The sequence below is a fragment of the Catharus ustulatus genome, chromosome 6, assembly GCF_009819885.2.
Source record: "Catharus ustulatus isolate bCatUst1 chromosome 6, bCatUst1.pri.v2, whole genome shotgun sequence".
NCBI lineage: Eukaryota > Metazoa > Chordata > Aves > Passeriformes > Turdidae > Catharus > Catharus ustulatus.
Genome location: NC_046226.1, coordinates 45,480,009 through 45,496,112, shown reverse-complemented (window position 1 = coordinate 45,496,112; position 16,104 = coordinate 45,480,009). Strand labels below are relative to the sequence as shown.

The 16,104-nt window shown below is 46.5% G+C and overlaps 1 protein-coding gene across 2 annotated transcripts in view; it reads right to left on the bottom strand.

Annotated features, from left to right (window-relative positions):
• The window catches only part of LOC116997848 (USP6 N-terminal-like protein), a 75,496-nt gene that overhangs the window by 58,510 nt on the left and 882 nt on the right, over positions 1 to 16,104 (bottom strand). For both annotated transcript variants that reach the window (XM_033062997.1, XM_033062996.1), the window contains exon 2: positions 4,880 to 4,961. The gene's annotated coding sequence lies outside the window, so the exon portion shown is untranslated. The remainder of the gene's footprint in view (positions 1 to 4,879; positions 4,962 to 16,104) is intronic.

Genomic DNA, 16,104 nt, shown 5'->3' with positions numbered 1-16,104 from the left:
CATGAGGAAAAAAAGCTGACCCAGAGATGCCCTGAGAGTCCTGCTCATTTTGTAGCAAGGCACTGTAAGAGGAAATTGAGCTGAATACTGACATGCTTAAGGCCATTTGAAGCAGAGACTGGCTTTCCTAACATATCAGTGTTCTTCCAGCCTCTAAGGGCAAGAGATAGAGATGAAGAGAATTGCTTTTGGGGAGAAAGCACTAATAAGATAGGAATTTCCCTGAAATAATTAGCAAAGTAAGGAAAAACCACAACATCCAACCACCCATAAACTTTCCCTAAGGAAAAGCTTCAAACCTAAGAAGTCTCTACATCTACAGGCCACCAGGTGTATGGCAAGCATGGGGCTGACTGCTGCATCAACACTGGGGCACACAAGATCATCTGTATCCCACATGGACAGGGGATTTTCAAATAGGTTTGTAACTAGGAAGTCCCTTGGGAACTAGGGAAAATTGGATAGCTAAAACAATCCTGATTTGCCAGCTAATACAGGTGGTTCTTAAAAGAAAGATAATAACAGGACTTAGGAAGACATACAGTAATTTCATGATTATAAGCCACACTGAGTATAAGCCGCACTTCTGGGTTTCAGCAACTTTTCATTCTTTGTCCATACATAAGCTGCACCTGATTATAAACCACACGTTACAATACAGAGTGTGATAAAAGGTATCTGTTCTATCACCATCTGTTGAGGGTGGGGGCAGTGATCCTTATCTCAGCAGCAGATATTCTGCTAATGGGCCATCCACTGAAACCAGGCAGGGCATTGTTCTTTATCTTTTCACACCTCATCCTTCCTCCAGAGAGTCATTTTCTACTAATGGCCGTTGAGTCCCACTGTGTGACTGATAAAATTACTGCATCCCATTGGAAGTTGCTCCAGCCAGGGGGAAGAGCCCAACATTTCTTACCAAGATAAAAACAGAGGTTTGGGACACTAAGGGAGCCCCTTTCTCCACTGGACTCCAGAGGAAAACCGGATTTCTCCACATCACCACTGGACCTTTAGAGGGAAACTGCACCTTCTACAGGAGCACTGCTCCAACTGAATCACATCTGTCACTGCAGGAGGATGCAGCCACCATTTAATGGGACTGCTACCAACACCCTGCCTGATGGGGTGTCAGGTTGTACTCTGACTTTGTCAGGGTTTGGAGTTTGTTTCTTTGCAGTACTGTATTTCTATTTTAATTTCCCTAGAAAAGAACTGTTATTCCTAATTCCCATATTTTTGCCTGAAAACCATTTGATTTCAAAGAGAGGCTCCTGCCTTTCTCAGCAGACACATGTCCTCCAAACTAAAACCTCAACTTTTTGTTCTTTGTCCATATATAAGCCGCACCTGATTATAAGCCGCACTTTGGGTTAGGACCAAAATTTTGGTCAAAATGGTGCTGCTTATAATCATGAAATTACTGTAAGCCCCCTCCACCATGGTGAGAAGAGAGTGTCATTTCAGCACTTATTTTTTCCTAGTCTTCTCAGGAAGCATGGCAGGAAATGGTAGAGACTCCTGCATTGCATAAATTCTTTTATGAGGTTAAATTAGATTAATTCCTTCGGGAAGATTACTGCTCTAGGTAGTTGATTGCTCCTACCTTGATTCTCATGATGTTTCTACCCCACTGACTAAAACAGCATAAAAAATTTTGTTTCATCCCCAATCCTTTGACAAAGATGCAGGTCTGTTACCTGCAGGCAGCATAACCCTACTTGGACCAAATGCAGAATACACCTAAATTCCTAGTGTTCTTTCCTCTCTTTTTTTCTGGTTTCTAAACATTCAGAAAAAAATTGGAACTGAAGGATTTTCCTTGTTTTCTTAAGGGAACCATGACAAGGTTGCTGCGCGATTGTCTCTTGGGAGGTTGAGGCAGAGAGAAAAAAAAAAAAGATAAAGCAAACTGCTGGAGTTAACCTGCAGCAGGAAACAAATAATTTGCATGCCCACATGTGGAATCAACTCTCATTTTTTCAGAGGAGTAAGTACCACAGGCTTTGAACACAGTCATCCACTCTCAGGTGTAATTCTCAAATGTCTGGTGCTTGCAGCACTACCAGCCACTGGTAACAAAAATGACTCTGCAAAGGAGTGGTGGGAATGTCTGAGGAGGTGCAAGAACATGATGGAATATCCCAGCACCCCTGAAAGGTTGCTGCTTATGTGAGAGTGGTTAGACCCAGAGTGGTTCGGCAGTTGGTGAAAGCAATGAGGCATATGAAGACAGTTTGTCCCTGGAGCAGCAGCTGGGGAAGAGAGAAGAAAACAGCTGCAGCACTGCCCCAGGACATCCCATGTGCCACCCTATTCATTACAGGGTATCTGACAAGGGTACTCAAACATGGGCATGCTACATTCCACATCATCAAAAAGCTCAACCCTCAGTGAGCCTCCAGAGGCCTCAAACACAGGTGCAACAGGCCAGTGCAACGCACTCCAGGGATAGAACTTTTCCCAGGGACGCTGCAGTCAAGGTGACTTTGCTAATTCACTGCTCAGGGTCAGGCCAAAAGGTTGGCTCATTGACCACCTACCCCTGAGCAGTACTTCCCACCCACTGCTGCTTAACCTCTGTGGCAGCCATCAAAATGAAAAGCAAGAGCAACCCAGACTGAGGTGTCCACTGCAGCAATACAACGCTGTTCTCAACTTGCATTACCCAACCCTTATGCTCTCACAACAGTGTCCTAAGCTGTCTTTCAAGTCAGCATTTAGCTTTCTTGCTAGCTAATATAATATTTCCTCTCCCTTCCCCCAGTCCAAGGATTTGGCAAAATTGCTTCTTCTGCAAATCCCACTGCAAATGCTGAACTTTTGCCAGTTAGACAGGGAAAGTCTTTACTAAAAATAAACCATGTTTCAGAAAATAGCTCTCCTTCCAGTACAATGAAGTAGTGGATAATGCATGCAAGCAGATCTGCCAGGAGAACACAGCCTCCAGATTTGCATAAGAATCTCCTCAAGCACAACAGACAGCTGCAACTCCTGCAACTTATCCCATCTTAACAAAAAAACAAAGGGCAGGGGGAAGGAGAGAGGTAAGGTTGAGGGTGCTGAGATAAATCAACTTTCACCCGTGGTGGCAGGAAGGGAGGTGCCACCACCACCACTTGCCTGGACCCCCAGTGAACCAAGCTGGTCATAACTCACATGGGAGGGAGAGGGTGGCATTCCCTGCATGGTCACTACAGAAGGTGAGAGTTTGTTACACGAAATTCACCCCAATTCAGGCATGAGACGGAAATGACCTGGGATTTTGCCACCTGAGTCACCAGGAGTCTGGGACACTGACTCAGTGCTGGTTCCCTTGACTCAGACACACCTGCAACAGTTTGCTAGCAAATAGAGGCACTCCTACCTTTGCTGTTCCCCTTGTTATTGTGGTTTTCCCTTTAAAAAGATGTCTTTTACAGTAGAAAATTAATTGAAGAAAAGGAAAGCATAAGGAGAAGGCTGGCATGGGAAGCACATGCAGTGCTCAACTAACCAGCTCTGCTTTCAGCTCCAAAGTGGAGGGTACATTTGCTTGTATGCTGTTATAAACCCCAGGAAATACAGGAGAATTAGGTGGAAACAGCTCCACCCTGACTCCTACTCCTCCAGCACGTCTGCAGCACCACCCAGACAGTCCCGGATGAACCAGGTTTTCAGGAAAGATCTCTTTCCATAATGAATCCATTTCACTTTTTTATGGATGAAGAAAGCTTTATGCAGCAAGTTATGGTTATATCCTTATACAATCAAATGGGCCATTCAGGCAAACTAAATGCAAGGTAATGCCATTTTGATTAGATCCATGAGGGACGGATGTTTGCAGGAGGAGCTTCTTGTGCTCCTAGGGCAAGCTGAAGGTTCCAGCTCAGCGTGCCAGGCCAACCCTCCTTGTCCATTAACACTTCCACAGTAAGATCATCCATTCGCTTTTCAGACCTCCCCTGAGCAACCACAGATGGCAAAATATTCCACTCCAATTCCAGTTGCACACATATTTCTGACCAGCTGGGAACAATTCCAGATAATACAACAGTAGACTGCAACCCATCCCTGTATTTTCCCCTCCTCAAAGTAATCCAGAAATTGAAAGCGAGGTGGAAGCAGACCTGCTGATGGCAGAGCAAGGGGCATCACTGAAAGCATGCTTGGCATCTCAGGAACTTCAACCGACTTAGGCAATGCACTTAGAATGTCAAACAGTTACAAGGAGTGCAGATTAGATTTTTCATTTGAGCACTGATGCCTTAAAGCAATAACAAACCAAATAACCCAGGCAAAAGGATGCACAGGGCAGCGCAGGGGAGGCACTACTCCTCTGCTCCTGAGAGCAATCAGCGGCAGAGCAGAGCAGTAATTATCCAGGGAGGAATAAGCTGCTACAGGCTGTTCTTGCTATACATTAAGAAAACAACAGCAGATTTGTTCATGGTTGGATACCAACATGCACACAGCTCCCTCCCAGCCTGCTCGGGATGCAGGCGGATGCACGCCACGGGGGAGCTGCCAAAGGCCAGCTGAGCAGGAGGGCCCAGCAGCCGCCTGCGCAGTCGTGAGCCCAGCCGGGATTCCCCAGCTGGTGCTCCGGGAAGGAAAAGGCAGTGCCTGTGTTAGCAAGGAGCATGGCCTCCCATGAGCTGCTCTGCAGCAATGCTGTTTTCCAGCCCTCTCCTCAGAGGGCTATCAGCAAGGCTAAATACAAACCTAATGTTCTGTCTGGGTGCTTTCCCAGAACCTCTGGATGGAAAAAATTACTATTCACTGCAGAGCAGCGGGCACCACAGGATCCATTCCACACCCATCAGGAAAACTCTGCACACATTTCATCCCTGGCCACCTGCAGCCCCTCTTCCCCTCACCAGGAACACAACAAGCATACCTGTTCAGAGCATCAGCTTCTCCTATAGCACCAACTGGGAGCCAGAACACAATTCCCATCGGAACACAGGAACTGGTAAATCCTAGAAGCATCAGAGAGAATCATCATTAGTGACATTGATGAGAGCTGGCTGGTGAAAAGGAAGGATAGCAAAGCAATCTCATGAGAATCAGGAGAGTGTTAGACCCCTGTCCTGAGCACACTCCTGTCTAACCCTGGCATCATAGCAGAGGCACATGGTGTGAGGCTGTCAGGGGACATCTCCAAAATCACAGAAGAAAGCCAAAGTAAAAGGCAAGATGATGAGTCCCAAACCAAGGCTGTTCATCCAGTAAAGCCTCCTTAAGAGCCAGTGCACTGAAGATAACATCTATGTGCAGGGGCAGAAAAGAGGCTGGTAAATGGGATGGAAGGGATCACCTACAATGCCCCTACTGTGCTCCTCGAGATGCTGCTGAAGATCTACTCCACAGCACTTGTGCAATTTCTTCTAGTTTGAAGAGGACGAAATCCCACATGTCAGAGCCAGGCTGCTTCCATTTTCCGCTGATGGCTGTATAAAGCTTTGCTACCTTAGTCACACAGAAGACATTTAACCAGCACTGAGGAAGAGCTGTGACAGAAGTCACCTCCGCAGGCTACAAAAACACCTCACTTTGGGCCTGCTGAATGCCAAAGAAAAGATAGCAGAAAGGTTTTACTGGAAACAATTCTAAGCAGCCACAAGGAGAAGTTTTTCTAATGATACAACTGAAGCAAATGTCACCACATCTAATGTAATTTTACCTTTCCCATCTTATTCATGCAATTGTTCAGGGATAGCAAGGAACGCGGTGGATGAGGGACCATCCTCAAACACACTGTAACATAGAGAGGATCTGGAAGCTGAGGGAGGTAAGGAAACAGTGAGAAAATGTCTCTAGTCAAAACACCAAACCAGCAAGAGGAAGGTATAGAATCAGCCTGACAATGTCTCATGTACTTCCTGCCAACTGGACCTCATTATGTACTGTGAGAAAATTCACTCATGCACCACATCAGTTTACCTTGGACTGAGAAAAAAAGACTTGCTTGCTTTCCCCAGTCTCTGCAGGTGATTCAGAGACCTATCATTGCCAGCTGGTATTTAAAGAACTCAGAAAAAGTCTAATCCATCTGTGGTCCACCCTCACTCATTTTCCCCTTTCTCCTTTCCCATTATGGAAGAGCTGAAGGCATTTCTAAGGATGAAAATAATGCTGAAGGCCACTAGACCACCGCACAGACTTGGACTCCAGCCTCAATCAAATCAATCAAAAAACAAACTTTCCATCACCCTGTTGCTCTGCATTAACTGAAACACAAGAGTTTTCTACTCCTGTTATGTACCTCCAGGAGGGTCTTCTGTTGCGCTTTTGAAGCCAGTAAATAAACACTGTTCAGCAGCTCTACAATGACAGAAATAACAGGACAAATCCAACCTGGCCAAGAATTCTAAGTGGTAGCTTATGTATTAAGGCATGGAAAGCAAAAAAATTTATACCTTAACTTCACATGGTTTAAATGTGAAGGGGGGCTGCTTTAGCTTTGTAGGACTTCATCCGCACTGGTATTGACCCATGCCTGCCCCAGGGCTCAGCACACGGGGAGTATCAACACAGCTGCTATGCAGACAACCTGTTCTCTCTTCCTCCTCCAATTCCTTTTCCATTTAACAACTTTCTCAACACAACTCCTACTCTTAGACAACACTTCAGAAACATCACTGGCAAAGTTCTAAGTCCTTGCTTCCCAGCACTGCCTAGCAAGGCAAAAAGAGACGCCTGAAGCTTTCTTAAGTGCTGCTGGATTTAATCAAAGCCATATGAAGGTGGCCTGGCTTGCCTTCCCAAAGCAACTGCAGCTCTCAGACAAAGCATTTTGTCCCGCAGCAGACATATATACTGGAAAAACAGCAGAGTGCCAGGGAATCAGACTGCTCAGCCCCTGCCCTTGGTTCCCAAATGCCCTTCTCTGCCCAGCAGAGTCACTCATCCCAGGGCTGCTCTTCCCCAAGGCATGACCAGGCTTCAGGCAACGCAGAGCATGGATGACACTCATGACAGCTAAGCTCCTCTGCTGCTTCCTGCAGCTCCAACTTGTCCATCAAAATACATATTTCTCAATGCCCCCACCCTAGCAGACCCTCTCTGTCCCTGGCCAAGACAGTTCCTTTCTTGTTGCGGACTGAAGTAGTTCTGCAGAAACATGATAACCTTTTGGTTCATCTAATGCAGCAAATAAAGATTCACCAGAGTTTGTACAAAGGTTACAAAGCAAGGCAGCAGAGGACTGAGTGGTACTGGGTGACTACAAAGAAGGGGCATACACAACTTCTGGGAGCAGCCTGTTGCAGCACCTCACCACTCTCATCACAGAAAAATTCTCCCTTATATTCGATCTAATACTCTCCTTGATACATTCAGCAGGAAGCTTTATTTAAAAGCTGTGCTCAAAGTCCTCCTACAGGGAAAACCCCTGGGTTAACTGGGAAGCCAAACTCTGGCAGCACGTGTACAAAGCCATCAGTCAGCAGTGCCCAACAAAGGACTCTTCCAACACTGTAGCCTCCCAGAAATATTAATGCACTTGGCAATCCTTACCACTCTTTTACACGGAAGGAAACTGGAGTAGAAGCAGGACGTGTTCTACCAGGGGCTACACAGCTGCTCTTCAGCAAGCCATGCCCACTCCCACATGCTCATCAGCTCAATCGATCCAAAACTACCCTCTGCTGCCACCACAGACAGTCCTGCCTTTTCCCTCCCCCCACTTCTACACATCCCAGTCATCTCTACACTAGAGCAACCATCATTTGCTTGATCCAACTGGAAGCCATCCCAGAAATAAGAAAATTAAGGGGAAGAATTTCTGGCAGGAGAACAGCCTGAGAGCAGCTAAAGCTGATGAGAAGCATGACCTCAGAAAGATGGCACAGTGGCACATGTGGAAACCTAGATGAGGCTTCAACCCATCATGTATTTGTCTTTGCACAGGGGTAAGTCATGTAAAATCAGTTTAACAGATCCATTTACTCCTGGGTGTGCTCAGTATCTCACTCTTGTAAAGACCCATCCAAAATAGCCTGGTGATTTGCTCTTTGAGGTCTCCAAACTAGGCTGATGCACCCAAACAGCAACACACCACAGCTATGCAAGCCTTGCAGCTTACCAAGGCACAGTGGTAAAACAAAATTCCTCCAAGCAGTTTGGGGATTTTCAATTTTTTTTTTTTTTTTTTTTTTTGGTGGGGGTGCATTTTGTCATAGCTGAAGGGTATTCTCAAATGGTTTCCAGGAGCAGAGGAGCAAGGACAAGCATATGCGAAGGATCTAGGAAAAGCGCTTAAGCAAAGCAGACAGCAGGAAGCTGAAAATAAATACGCAAAGCCCTTTGCAGCACCAAAGTTCAAATCCATCTGGATATTTCCAAGGCTGTCACGGCAGCCCATAGAGGGGATTTTCCAATTCTTTGCAGAGAAACCCTGGAAAATAATGACAGAAAAGTAGAAGCACAGGCTCAAACTCTAAGCCAGACCTTCATCCCAACACGTGACCAACTTCAACAGCACCAGAAGCGTGGAAGGAGGAGCACAAGACAGCCCCACATGGTCTCCTGACTGACTTGTCACCGGCACTGGGAAGCCTGAGCCCCCTTCACCCCCACCCTGCTTCTCCTCTGGCACAGGTGTGGATGGAGGGGTTACAGCAGACACAGGTGCAGCTCAGGGTACCTACTAGAGCAGCTGCCAGCAGAAACCTTCACACACCAGCCAGTCACCTCACCTCTGAAACCAGCAAGAGGCACAGACCCCACCAAAAAAAGTACATGCCACAAAGCTGCACTGAGTGGAGAGAGCCAACCCATCAGCTTGACCAGAGGTCCCATCCAAGCATCCCAGCAACAGTCTGACAGAGCTCCCCACCACCAGCTCCCTACAGAGGGGAAGGAGGTAGGGCTAATCCTGCCTTGTTTTTCTGAGTTACACAATATTAGTCACACAAGTTTCTGCCCCAGGGCCCCCAGGCAAGCCTTGTCTTCGATGGCTGCTGCTTGCTTCTACTGAAACCACCAACTCTCGACAGGAACAGACAAGCACATTTCAAAAACTCACATTCGAGCCTCCTTTACACACCTTCCACAAAAATATCCAGAGCTGCCCCTCCACTTAACACAGCTCTTTTTTCTTTCACCAGAAAAAGTACCAAGTTACTCAAATTGAGTTTCCATGGCATTAAAATCAATTAACCAGCTACACATCTCCAACTGACCTGTTCCCAGTTTTTCTGATAACTATTACCATGTACACCCCCAAAATATCCCAAAGCATTCTTAAGAAAATCATGGATTTTGTAATAAAGTTCAAGCTTTCATCTCTGCAGAAATGCCTCTTAGTTTAAAAAAAAATATAGAAACCACAACCGATCAATTCAGGTCAGTTTTTACCGAGAAGAGCTTCAGAAGTCAGCTGCAGCTTGGTGTAACCACAGAGCTCACGTGAGGCAGGACACAAGAGCCATCACACCACACATCCAGCATTCATGTTGGGGACCTTCCAGTTGCCTGCATGCCACCTCCCAGCAGCAGGGACTTGAGGCAGAGCACAGCTCCTCAGCTTGCAGGGAAAAGCAGCTCATTGTATTCACCAAGACACCAGTGACCACTGATAACGGATGGAAGCAATGCCCACACCCGTTTCTAAATACAGACGAGCTGCCAAAGCAATCAAGTGAGCCAAAACCCTTCAGCTGCACCTCCAAGAGGTCTCCTGGCCCGTGCCACAGCTCTGTTTTCCCCACCAGCTTTGCAGCACCAGCAGGAATCGCTCTGTAACAGTTTTGCAAGCAGATGCCTGCAGCGGAAGCAGCCTCTGGTGCACAGCCTCTTTGCTCATTTTAATGCAATTTCTTGAAATCAAACAAGAACAGCTAAATTCATTCTCTCTAAGCTCTGGCAGGATAGTGGCTAACCCAGTCTTTTAATTTCAGTCTACCACTTCCAGCAGTCAGAGAATATGGAGTAGAAACATTGAGCCACAAGCTAAAGACCAGGGATGCATTTCCCAGGGACAAATACCCCTCCTGTCCAGCCTCTCTGGGAATGGACCGCTCCATTCAGCTGTCCCATGCCAGATCCAGCATCCTCCTGTAGGTGATGTTCAGTCTCCTAAGTACTCATCTGCTCAGATAAGCCAGGATAAGGTCAGTGAAGATCAGCTGGAATCCATGCCCGAGGCAGGAAAGCAGTAAGGAAAGAGATCTCTGCAAAATCCAGACAAAAATCTTGAAAAATTGTTTCCTTGGACACACAGGAGGCTGAAAACAGCCCACTGCCCAAGAGGGGCAGAGGTACTCCCTGCCCCTTCTCCCTCCTGTTCCCTTCAGTCTGCTGGAGGGAAAAGCTCTGGCTGCCATGGAGTCTCTGCCTGCCATCACACTGAATGCTGGCACATAAGAGGGTGAGATGACAATGATTTCCATCCAGACCTTCAGATGTTAAAAGCATGGCAAGGGCAACACTGCAGGAAAAAAGACTCATTGAGTTCTCACATGTCTGAAGAGGGCCAGAAGAGCTGAAGGGATTTATAAACCAAGCCTGAAAGCACACACACACTTGCTGAGCTGAGTCCACCCCTTGTACTGACAAATGTATGGTGCAATTTTTTCCACAGAAGCAAGATTACAGCACCCTACTTTAGGAGGTGACTAATCACATTTTAAACACATAACTGGAAACAAGTTCAGCCTCTTCAGTGGTTAAGATCTTGTGAAGTTTATCGGTTTTCTCAGCTACATGTTACATATACCCCCTTCTCACTTCAAGTTTCACCTGCTGCACCTCATGGCATCTTTCTCTGACAGCATGGGAGACCCTGAGCAAACTCCAGCCACATCTCTTCAACATACAGAGGTATCAAAGCACAGCCATCAGGTAAATCCCTGCTGTGGGATTTCCACCATAAGCTCAAGGCAGAAAGCAGAACAATTTATCAGGCTCTGCTCATCTCCAGACATTTAGAGCATCTCTGGGAGGTCCACGGCAGCCAAGCGCTGGGTATCTGTCCACCTTAGGTACCCTCAGCCTGGTCAGCTCTGCAGCAAACCTGTGGCTCAAAAATATATTGCTAAAGAAAAAATTCAGTGCCAGGCCACCTAGACTGTGGCTCAACTGTGCACCTTGACCACAAGAGCCATCAAACAAATCAATGCCTTGCAGGTCAGACAGAGGTTTCCCAGTGAAACTTATACAGCAAGTCAAGGAGCACAGCAAATAGTGAAGCTATAGTGAACTAATTTCAGTAATTTTATCTGGTTAGCATCATGAGCAGCAGCAACAACACAGGTAACACTTCTGACCCACTTTGTTACCAGCAGAGGAACGAACATATTACATCCTTCCTGACAAATTCCCCCCAAACACATATCAACACACTCACGATCACTTTTAACTCATGGAACTGAAGGGGGAGGGAGGAGAGATACCGTAAGAACAAGGCACCAGAGTTTTTCAAGAAACTGAATTTCTAAATATGCAGATCATTTTCCTACCTGCTCTTTCATCTATTCTATATTGAATTCTTTGACAAGACACATAACTCACTGTCAGCGCAACCTTGCTCCACTCGAGCCCAAATCAGATGCCAGAGCTTTAAAAGAAGGAGACACTCAAAAATTTTGGGGTGAGAAAACCACACTACTAAGCTAAAACTTCTGTAGTCAGCTATGATGCAAAGAGGAGAAATACTTTTAAAAAGCAGCTGCAGTAGCTCTGACTGTATTCCCCCAACATCCTGCCACCATGGTGGTGAGTGGCAGATGTGGCTCTCACATGCACGACACTCACTGATTAATGAACAAAACTGAAGGCAAGAGGAGGCAGGAGATTGAAAAACTCAAGACAATCTGCTTTTGATCCTGATTTCTGGGAGTGAATTGCCCACAGCATGTGCATGAAGAAGACAGGCATGTCTGCACAGCTGCTGCAAAGAGAAGAGATGCAGGAGCAGGCTGCAGACTTTGGCTGTCCCAGTTGCTGCTAGGTCACCAGCAAAGCATGCACCTCACTTTGCTCAAGGAGCCACTCTCCCCCACATCTCTTACAGCAGGAGGCACTGGCAAGCTGCTGAATACACCAACAAACAAGCATTTAGAGCAAGCTGCCTTTAGCTTTAGTTCTGCTGTCAGGACACCAGCAGGGACCCGAGTCCTAACTAAGGAGATCAGATGTATACTAGTGGACACTCAGGCAAAGCTGGAGTCATGGGGACACACAAGGGGCTCAGCACCCCCTGCTTCTTCTTCATTCAACTTTTTTTCCCCCCACCTTGGACTGATGACAAGGGAAATCCTTCACTGAGCTCCAAAAGATGAGGCAAGTGATTTGTTTGCCTGAACTTTGGGGTACCACAGCACTGGGTCTCACTGACACTGTGAGCTCCCACCCTGCCTGACACAACTGCTCAGCTGCTGCCTGTGGCACAGGAAGCTCCTCTGCAGAAAGCTGAATGGTGCTGGCCCCTGCATTTGATTTCCAGGATCCAAGCCACCAGGAGAACTAAAAATAACCCAATTAACCATTCCTTTTCAACACAAGACTTGATGATGGTGCCACAAGGTTCTTACACAATTGCAAATCAAACTAAGAAAAGTAAGAAATCAGAAAAAAATTATTTCAAAAAGAAATCAAACTGAGCAAACAGCTAGCCAGGACCATAAGATCTGAATTCAAGCATGGACCTCATCACCAAAAATGCAGAGAAGCTTGTGCTACTTGCAATTGTGGTGGCTGGCTCTGAGGTGCTTGCAAGCTTTGTGGTGTGACACACACAGGGTATATAATTTCTGTTCTGCATTGATTATACACAGAGAGCTCATTCTGGCTATAGCCTATGCAAGCTCTCTCCTGGAACAGCTGGCTGCTTAGCATGGAGCCATCCTGCATGTCAGGAGTTAAGCAGGAAACTTTCATTCCCTGTAAAACCCATTGCAAAGAGACAGCTATGCTCTGGAGCTAAGGATTTCCTCACCTGAAGATTTAGCAGCAGATTTTTTTATCACTGCCCAGTCTTTGCAGTGACATGCAGACTTCAAACATCGTCTGTGGGTAATACTGGAGTACATTACTCACAGCAGTGCACCCAGGAGAACCAGCAAATCCTCTCCGTTTGAGCCCGAGCGTTAGATTTACTGTGGAATTACATTTATCTCTCTGGCACTAGGCTCTCATTAATGGAATTACCAGGCAGGCTGCTTCAGACTTAACACTTGAGAGAGGCGGGCTGGGATGGCTCCACTCCAGCCTCAGCCTGCAAAGCCAGCACTGTTCCTCCATCCTCCAGCGAGCTGCGGCCCGAACGAGCCCGACCCCGTGACGAGAGCCAGGGAAACAAAAGGAACAACCCCGAACTGTCCAGGGCAATCAATATCTTTCTAGGAACATCCAGGCTTCTTGCCAGCTTTCTTCCAACCCCGATTTAGCTCTTCTGCAGTGCAGAGGGGGATGGCACGCGCAGGAGCAACCCGGCAGGATGCAGAGCCGGCAAGCGTGGCTGGCACTCGAGCAGACACTTAGGGGGAACAATCCACACCAGTCCCTCTACAAATACTTTAAGCTGAGGGTACAAATACCTTAAGCAAACTCACAGCTATGGAGAGCACCAGCCACCTTGAAAATCAAAGCAAGCACTCCAGTCTGAATACTTGCTTCAGAAATACCCACTGCTACTTCAAACGGGGATGTGTATGGTAGCAAACCAGCCGAGATTGCTACCCTCAGCACTCAAGAGTATCCTGCACATTCTAGAAATCTGCCTTCCATCACACAGCACTCTTGCAGTGCCATGCTGAGCAATCTGCAGCGTGGCATGAACCAGCCCCTTAAAGAACCCCTGCACTGCCCAGTGAAACAGACAACGGGGATGTCCCAGGCTGCCAAAAGCCGAGGGGATGCAGCAAGCAACCATTCCACAAAGCTGCACTGATAGCTCTGCAACTTCAGCATCTGTCGGGGCTGTTTACACAGAGCAGCTGTAGGCTTCTTGAGTATATTTCCAGTCACCTGCAAGGCAACTTTTTTAACCTCAGCGTGGATGGAGCACAAGGAGAAAACAAAGATCCACCAAAACCTGAACAATACTTGCCTAGCATTGTTCAGGAGCACAGCTCTGCCAGAGCAAGTGGAAGACAGAAAGGGGAAAGCAAGCACAAAGTTTGTTTGCAGAGCACAGACATGTCCTTCCAACAGCTTGAGCTGTGGGAGCTGAACTACTTTCCCCTGTAATTAAAATGAAGGAGAGGAAAGCACAGGAATTACTCCAACATGACTGTGAAGGATTGACAAGCTTTGAGTTTCAAAGTCCACCTTAACAGAGATTGTTTGGTGCGATTTCAATTCTAAAGAAAAGGAGAAAAGAGGTTTTGCTGTGGGAAAAGCTGCTGTAAAACCCTGTTATTAAACCAAGCAAGGCACAAATGAGGGAGGGCTGTGGCTGAGGTTGATGAAGCAAGGCTGAAGACAGGCTTCTCTTCCCCCCTGCCCCTGCATTTGCTCTGCCAGGAGCTCCCAGCTACACGACTCAGAGGCAGACTGCCCCGTGACAGGAAAAACACATAACACCCAGGCGGTGAAACCTCACATCTGACAGCATCTATGCAAAACACAGCCTGAAACATATTTTCCAGCTCCACAGAGCCAGCTCGATACTTAGCAAAGCCAAGCTAGTGAAACGCTGTCCTGTGAATTGAAGGTGAGATTCCTCAGCAGGATGGACTCTCAAGCATCTCCTTCTTTTCTTCATATCAGGAAAAAAAAATTAAAAAATAAAAAAAAAGAGAGAAGCCTGGGGCAAGCAGCTCAAGGTAAAGTAAAAGAGACAGGAGAACATGAGAAAAAAAAACTACACAAGTGCAATGCTCTCCGGTGTGGCACCCAGGGGAATAGCTACAAAAACTACTTTCTTTTTTAAAAAAACCAAAAAGGGTAAGGAGCCATCAAAATTATGAGTCAAGCTCCAAGATAAGAAATCATGCTGCTGGATGGGTGCGGTTGCCTGCTTGTTTGGTCGCTGTTAGGCTTTTTCTTAAAGATAAACATGTCTTTCAGAACATGTTTGTTGGCCAATCTTCTCTCTGACAAAAAAAAAAGAAAGAAGAAAAACACAAGGAAGAAGCTCACAACCGTGAAAACGATAAATGAGACAGGAGAGTTTCTGCAGAGCTCTGAGGTCATGCTTCACAGGTCCTTTAAAGTGAAGATGCAACACATCAAAAAGAACAAAACAGGAGTAAATTTAAAATTCCAAGTATTGCAATAAAGTATCATCTAGAGAACCTATTAAGCAAACTGCAAGAAGCAGACCCCACTGACAGAGCCCGAAACCTGTCAAGTAAAATAAATGAATAATGTTTTGCACCTATTTCATTTGCAAAGCTGTTGATATATAGGAGTATTTAATCAGAAATTCATAGTCTGGAGGAGGATAGCTCAGCAAATGCATCCAAAAAAAGTAACTTGTAACATCAGAGGCAGAACTAAGGCAAATCCCTCAAGAAGGGTGTAAATTGAGCAGAGAATGGTTTTGAATCCAACAGAACGATGGCTTGAACACAGCCAAGGTAGAAGTAAAAAAGTACCGCAGGAAAGCAAAATGCAAAGCACCCAGGAACTTGACGGAGCAAAAGCCACAGCAGGTCCCATCACTCTCACCAAATTCCCTGCTGGCTCAGTGAATTGCACTGACTTGGATCACTGCCTGCAGCCTGGCCAGCTCAGCCCAGGACTCTGCTGCTCTCCCCATAGCTAGGTGCTAAGCAGCCACCACCGAGGTTATACAACAAGGCTATTTTGTAATCACCTTGGTTCAGAAAGTATTTTGCACTGGCCCATCAACACATTTTGGTTTTTGTCTTGTCTCACTCAAGAACATCAAAGGGGAAGAAAAGTGAGTGAGCACAAGGCAAGATATTTACCAGAATGAGAGGTTTTTGACTGAGTCCTGGATATCGCTACTGCTGAACACAACTTTAATTAAATGCTGCAAGCCCACCAGTAGCTTCGCCTTCCTCAGCACAGCCCTCGCAGAGAAATGACCCAATGCTCTCATCTGCTTTGTTATGTACCCCTTCACCGAGGGCATCCACTTTTCCCGCATCCAGAACAGGCACCAAAACTCCCATCTGGTCAAGGCAGCTCCCTACAAGACTCCAGCAT